This window comes from Mastomys coucha, unplaced genomic scaffold, assembly GCF_008632895.1.
Source record: "Mastomys coucha isolate ucsf_1 unplaced genomic scaffold, UCSF_Mcou_1 pScaffold15, whole genome shotgun sequence".
Taxonomy (NCBI): domain Eukaryota; kingdom Metazoa; phylum Chordata; class Mammalia; order Rodentia; family Muridae; genus Mastomys; species Mastomys coucha.
The window spans coordinates 136,028,475-136,036,113 of NW_022196897.1; the positions used below are offsets into that span (position 1 = coordinate 136,028,475).

General features: G+C 41.1%; 1 protein-coding gene across 2 annotated transcripts in view; it reads right to left on the reverse strand.

Annotated features, from left to right (window-relative positions):
* The window catches only part of LOC116091125 (zinc finger protein 431-like), a 16,444-nt gene that overhangs the window by 7,723 nt on the left and 1,082 nt on the right, over window positions 1–7,639 (reverse strand). The window contains exon 1 of one of the 2 annotated variants that reach the window (XM_031372194.1): window positions 244–269. The exons of the other annotated variant lie outside the window; for it this stretch is intronic. The gene's annotated coding sequence lies outside the window, so the exon portion shown is untranslated. Of the gene's footprint in view, window positions 1–243; window positions 270–7,639 lie in introns of those variants that run through there. 2 annotated transcript variants of the gene reach the window in all.

The following is a 7,639-nucleotide window of genomic DNA, read 5'->3' on the forward strand; positions in this document are numbered from 1 at the left end:
AAAAAAAAAAAAAAAAAAAAAAAAAAAAAAAATCATTTTCCAGGCCCATCAGCTATTGTGGCCACATCTATTCCCAGGATTATAGAGTCAGAATTATAAGGATTACTAAATTCATACATTCCTACTTTCAGGACAGTCAAGGCTACACAGAGATATTTTTTTCTATTAAAAATACAAAAATATTCTAGCAAAGTAGCTTAGCATTGAGTAACAATCACTTCTAGTGTATCTTTTGTGACTTACGGATAGAGTCTTTAACGGTGAGAACATGACAGCAGAAGAAGGAAGCTGACGGATCTGTTTCAACCACAACAGAGTAGACACAAAGAAAAGGAAATGCTATGAGTGCATAGATACTCAAATCCCATCCCTATTTTGTAATTGAAGCCATCCATAAGCTCCCCAAAAAAGCCACAAAGGAGAGACGAGTGTTCAAAGTCATCATCCTATGTAGAAGCTTTTAGGATTCAATCAACTACACTGTGACTCTGGTCACTATAGGCTCACGGTCATCCTTTCATGAAAATATATGTAGTCTAAATTCAATGATCCTAATAGCCTGCAACAGTCCCTAGACTGTTCAAAAGTTCAAAGACTGCTTTGACACTCTAAGCAATCTCTTGACTGCCATATATTGTGATATCAGATAACATTTTGTGATTTTTTTCAGTATACAATAGCACAGAATACCCATTCCTATTCCAATAGTGAGAAATGTGTACATTGGAACAAAGCAAGAGAATCCAAGAGGACACACAGGCAACCCTATAGCTGTCTCAGACACATGGGGCTCGGTTTCAAAGTGCTTACATGGCTCTGTCCCTGCAACTTCTCAAACATCTCTCAGATTTGGTACTTCCACTCCCACTTTTCTCCATGGCAGGTTCTCATACCATAGGTATCTCAACATCTTGTGGTCTCAAAATGCAACTCAGGTGCCATCCTCATAGCTTCATGCACTGAACTCTCACAGAATCCTTACTAGGGCTCTGACTCTGCCAAATACAGATGGCTGAAATAGTGTTGAACTGAAACCAGAACTGAAGAATCCATGACCATAATTTTGCATATTCCTTGTTTCCAGAACCAGCACAATATGGGTGAGCCTGTGAAGATTGGCTTCTAAATTGGGATGGACCCTGCCACATGTGGACCATAGTTGCAGTAGGTTTTATATGAAGTTCCTTCCTGGGACTAGGTATCACTTTACCTATTCCTTCCATTAACTGATCGCTTGCTTAGCAGAAGGGAATCTTATTCTTAGGACACTTTCTTAGGCTTCCAATCCAGAGAAAGGTCTTTCTCTTTAATGGTGATAATGTCCTTGAAAATTCCTGCCTCCATCTTAGCACTGACTGCCATCTGAAATTACCTACTGCTGTTTTTCTCTTCAAACCACAGGCTTGTGTTTCTTTCTACCCAACTTGTTGGTTTTTTTTTTTTTCTCACTGAAGCCCTGAATGTGTTACCATCCAACAGACTCAATATTCCAACTAAGAATAAGCCTGTTATCTTTTGACTCTGTTTACTCAATTTCAGAGGTCATGGGCACAATAAGAAACATTTGTGGCCAAAAGATTACACATGACCTCTAGCTGAAATTTTTCATGGCATCTATTTCCCCTGAAGCCCTCTGACCTCAGCTTCCTCTGCCTGTATTAATCTAAACAGTGTGATCTATCAGGTCCTACAAGATCAGCAGATGAAGATCTGTGTACAGCTTTCTATGCCTTTGCCATCTCAGCCCTTACGTCTTCCACATTCCTCAAAAAGAAAACATTCCCAGGTTCTGTCCAGAATCAAAATCAATCATTTTTTGTTCTAACTGCTACTCAGGTAATAAACAATTTTTCTTGATGCTTCTTTTAGATTACAGTACATCATTTTGACTAATGACTGCATACAAATATGCACCAGTGGGAGGAAATGCAAACTTTTAAAAACCAAATTCAAGAAAGATTTTTCAAAAACAGGGCATATTTTGTACTACACCCCTAAACAGCTTTTTTGGTAGTAACTGCTTTATAAGTCATAAGCACATTTGAAAGCATACTCTATTCCCACTTTAATGTGTGTTTGTAAGTGAGACTGAATGTCTTTCATGAATCTACACATGAATGACACACCAGGGAAAGGGGTGTCAGATACCCTAATCTGCAGGAGCAGGAGCCTCCAAACTTGGGTTTGGGTGTTTGACTATGAACTCAGGTCAACCCTAAAAAGAATAGCTACTCACTGACCTGCCCAGCCCACACAGCACTTTTTATCCAATAAGCAAACAGAATTTCAAAGATGAGTAACATGAAAGCCCTAAGTAAATATAGAAATAAACAAATGATCCCTGGGAACCTGGTGCCTCAGTATTAAGATGTTGGTTGGTGGACCAGGTAGGATGCCACCAGACCTTCTCAACTTTCTGTTACTCAGTGTTGCCCCTAGTGCAGCTTCTTCTCCTCTAACAAAGCCTCCTGTAGATACAACAGACCATTCCCATCTTCCCTTCTCTTCATGCCCCATTTCTGTATCTGATACTGCAGCTATGGGCAGACATCCCCTGCTCAACCACAGGTCATCCCTGTCAGAAGACTAGGTAGTCTGTACAAAGACCTACCCTAGTATCTCTTACCCTAGACCCAATTCTTACAGTTGCCCATAGCACTAGAACACAATTCTCAGGGGGAAGTTTCCTCTCCCTGTACTCATGCTTCCTGTAAAGACCACAGACCATCCACGACTACCCTTTTTTTTCCCACCTCAACTATGTCCCAGTCCCAATCTGGGCACACACCCCTTCTCAACCACATTCTGCTCTTGCCAGAAAACCAGGCAGGCTGTCCACAGAACTAACACATGACCTAGTACCCTACATGCAGTTTTCTGTTTCCAGAAGTACTAGACTAGCACATTAGAAACAGCCTCACCTCGCTTCTGTCAAGTGTCCTATGGGTTCCTAAGGTCATCTTTTCCTTGATTCCTCTTCCCCCAACCTCCAGAATTAGCAAGCACTGGCCCTTGAACACACCCCAAAAAAAGATCAGTAAATAAGGCAACACTCAGCCAACAAACTCCCTGAAAATTCAGAGAGCAAACAGAAACTCAAGAACAAAATGCCCACCCTAGGAAGACACACCCACAGGCTGAAGAGATGGCTTAGCCATTAAAGGATAGGCTCACAACCAAAAACATAAGAGAAGAGAAAACCCAGAAACCAGCACTTAGACCTAAAATTACACCAAACCTAGATGCCTAGACACCAGCTTAGGAACATAATCAGTAACAGCCAGGAAAATATGTCACCAAAGGAACAAAACTGTCCTCACACAGCAAGTCCTGCATATTCCAGCACAGGTGAAAGCACAAGAAGAAGACCTTAAAACTAACTATGTGAAGACAATAGAAGTCCTTAAAGAGAAATGGATAAATCTCTTTCAAAAATCACAGAAAGCACAATTAAACAACTGGGGGAAAAAAAAAAAACCAATTCCATATATAAAGGGAAGAAAAATCAGGCAAACAATTGAAGAAAACATAACTGTTCAGAATCTAAAAATGGAAATAGAAATAATAAAGAAAGCATAAACTTGGGGAATCCTAGCAAGGAAGCTTTTGGACTGCACAGAGGAACTACAGAGGCAAGGTTCACCCACAGAATAGAGATGGAAGCCAGAATCTCAATGAATACACAGGACAGAGAGAGTTCCATTTAAAATTCATAACAACATGAACGTTGATTCCAAAGCTACATCATGAGAAAACTCAGAATTCGAAATAGGGTTATAAATAATGCATACATTGGCACAGTGTTTTCACCAAAATACCTAAGGAAACTGCCTCAGCAATAATTTGAACTTAACCTACGTTACCTGTGATTGTATGTCTATACAAATAAAATAACCCAGATGTCATATGTTACCTGTGATTGTATGGGTATACAAATAAAATAACATAGATGTCATGAGTCCTATAAACATAACTCAAAGTGTTCCCTAAACTGTTATATTTTGACCTTTCAGTTACTATTGATCTGTCTTCCAAAGGCTCCATGCTCTACAGCTTTCTCTGTTAATGGAGGTGATCAGAAAGTTGGGCTATGACTCTGCAGCCCCTCATGTCCCCTTGTAGCTTCATGCAGACCCAGCCATACTGAAGCCCACACAAAACAATGTTGAAAAATAACTTAATGTTTGCTACATGCCACATGGATGATGTCACAAGATGTGCAATATGTCTTATCCACCTACCCATCACCATGCACACCTGAGAAATTCTGCAACTTAGAAACTCCTTTTGTACCCTGGAATTGAATTTCTCTAAATCATGCCATTGTGGCTGGTTCTAATCAAATATTGATGAAGGATCATCCCTATCACCTCCTTCCTATCAATTTCTAAACTACTTATAAAACTTGTCACACAAAAGTGAATGTGGAATGCAAGGGTCAGTCCTTACAGAAGCCAGACCTCCAGTTTCCCAGTCTGTCTCCCACTGTATGTACAGCAAACTCCTGCCTTGGTGTACACACTGGACAGTGATATTATAAGCATCACAGCTTTACACTGCCAGTGCTCTTAAGCCTCCCCCTCCCAGGACATCCTCACTCAGGGAGGGGCACAGGCCAAGGGCCTCTGCTCAGATCACCACATTGACCAACAGAAGCACAGTCTGAGCACAACAGATCAGACTGAGAGCTCAGCAGGCATGCTTCTCGTGGCCTGGGGACAGTGGCCCCCACAATAACCATGACACAGCTTATGGTCTTCCTCACAGCTTGCTACAGATGTATCTGAGGAGAATCCTGGAAAGAACCTGCAAGCTACCTTCCACTGGTGATCCTGATTGCTAGGCCTACCCAGCTGGGCCTCAGGACAGTAGCAGCTCCTCTATTGAGGGATCAGAGAGCAAATGACTTAGACAGCTGAAGCCTTCCCAGCTCTGCCCTTCTACCTTAGGTGCAGACAGAACACTAATCTGGGAAGATTGCATTTAATAGATTTTTCTAGACACCCAAAGCACTTATTTTCCTCTTCCAAGACACTAGAGTTCTTTGTTTGCATATTCCATTACACATATAATGTCCACTGCAGTCATAGTTGGGAAGACATACAGCCAAACTTCAATCAAATTCAAACAGTAACAACAACTAAAGCAAAACATGATCATAAATTTTAAAGCAAGAAACAGTTACTGGAAAGGGAATGAGAATAAATAAATAAGAAAGGACATGACTGCTTAGGAAAGCCAGAACCAGGAACATCTGGGAGAGTCCAGAGGGGACACATGTGGAGAGAGGAAGGAGGGAAGAAGCAAGAGCCAGACCCAGAGATCAGGATGGTAAATGGTAGATGGAAAAGAGCTGGTAACCAACATGGTTGGATTACATGAGGAATGACAGCTGGGAGAAGGGCAGCCCTAGCCCTGGGCTACAGGACAAGGTATGCAAACCTTGACCTGTATCAGCTATGGACTGAGGTGTGCTGAGAGAACCTGAAGGTTTGCTTTGATTTGCTAAATAGGATCTTCAGCCATTTGTTCCTGGGTTTCAGACTTAATAGTAGGGAGAAAGAAAAAGGATGAAATGATTTAATTATACTCCCAAAGGTTGTGTTTGGAGGTTGAAACATACTTTATGGTCTAACATATTTCAGGGACTAAACGTATGTTCTAGAGCCTTTAAGTATTGCTCATACTGTGTACTTTCAGACAGAACAAATAATATTAATGTTAGGCACAGCCACACCAGTTTGTCTAGATCTTGTGTTGCTTCAATCAGAGTAAATACAGAAATTTGGTTTCTAGATATAAGTTCAGTTCTTCATCCAGATTCATGATTGCCCAGCTCTGGGAACCTCCTAAATGGACAGTTTGGACTTTTACTGATTGTCTAAAATTGATTACCTGACTACTGATGGCTCTTGTCAACTACTGTCAAGGCACAAAGGCCCTCACCTTCCTTCTTCCCCCTCCTTTTCTGTGTGTGATCACACCAGATTCAAAGTTGGTCAGAGAACTCAATGCTTACACAGGTCCCTCTTTATCTGTAAACCTCTCACCCCAATCCAGAGAGGTTGGAGGACACTCATTCACTGGTCTCCATCTCTTCTCACTGACCAGTCAGAGCCCTGCCTGAAAGGAGCAGCAGGACAGTCTTCCCAGCACAGGGCAGCACAGGCAGATTAGGTGTTCATAGCAAGTCTTAACGTTCCACAAAGCATAAGGAAAAGCTATAGGAGATGTTGCTCTAAACACACACAAATACAAAACATTTTTAGAAAAAGGAATGAAATTCTTAATGAATGGAAAACATTGGAGAATAAAAAGGAGATCAGAACAGCAATGCATAAAGGAAATGAAATTTAAAAGTAATACCAACAACTGACTTTTTGAAGAGATAAATATAATTGAAAGAGCACATGTGTATAACGACTTTAAAAAGAGCTGGCCCTACCCCGGTAGTGGGAATGGCGTTAATATGATAGTGTTTGACCTTGACCCTATGTACAATGTTAGCTGCTGAGATCTCTAACCTGACACAGAGCCAATAACATGTGTTTCAAATTTCTGAGCTGACCTAACTGTGCCAGTCCTCATATCTATATACGTTCCTTAAATGGAAATTCAATACTCACTCATTTCAGCCAATCAACCCAAATTGTACACCACCAATTTTAAAACACTGCTGTAGTATAGTTCTTTACCTCAATAATTTAGGAAATTTCATCAACAGGAAAGTAAGGTCATTGCCTGGGGAGCATGAGACCTGGATCAAAGGTACCTGAGTCAACATAGCTTGTCTTAGGAATACGTCTATAACAGGGAAGTAGATGCAGCTATCCTAGAATTAATATACCTTCCCCAGGAGAAATCACTCCACAAATGATTACAAGATTAATTAAGAAAAATCTTTATAATGACATTATGCATTCAGCTCTGGCTAATGCTCAAAGAAGAGACAGCCAAGAACAGATTTTACATTCCACATATGCTGTCTCTCTTAAGTCTCTCTTAGGTTCTAGCCCTGGGTTATGTTTTAAACAATGTAAATATGGACTGAAGACTGCAAGCCCCACAGATGGGTGATTTACACAAAAAAGATATAACCAAAGTCATTTCTTAAGAACACCAGTGCCCTGAAGCAACAGGAACTTCAGAGACAGGATCCTGAGATGGAGATAAGAGAAGACAGAAGATAAGACAGGAAAAGTAGAAGGTAGAAAGTATCAAAGCTGGGATGGGGATGTCTTGGACAACCTCTGACTCATGCCAAATAGGCTTCTGAAGAATATCATCTTGTATACCTCTTACAGGGGAAAAAAATGGAATGAAATAGGAGACTTGTATGATGTCAACACAAACTATCACGAATGGGAAAAACACAGGAAGGACCTAATAAAAGAATGTTGCACAAGAGGAACACTGGACATCTCAAAAACATTACTGAGCAAGCCCACACTGGACTCGGGACTGATAACCATAGCCTCATGTGGTAGGAAGAGTTGGGATCTCAGGATCTGAAGCAACCCAACCCCCAAGGTCCTGGCCCCAGACCACTACCAGCTCTCCCAAGCACCTTTCTAGCTTCAGAGAAGGAACTCTATTTTATTCTCAGGACTTCAGGGCCTTAGGGAAAGCTCCTAAAGCC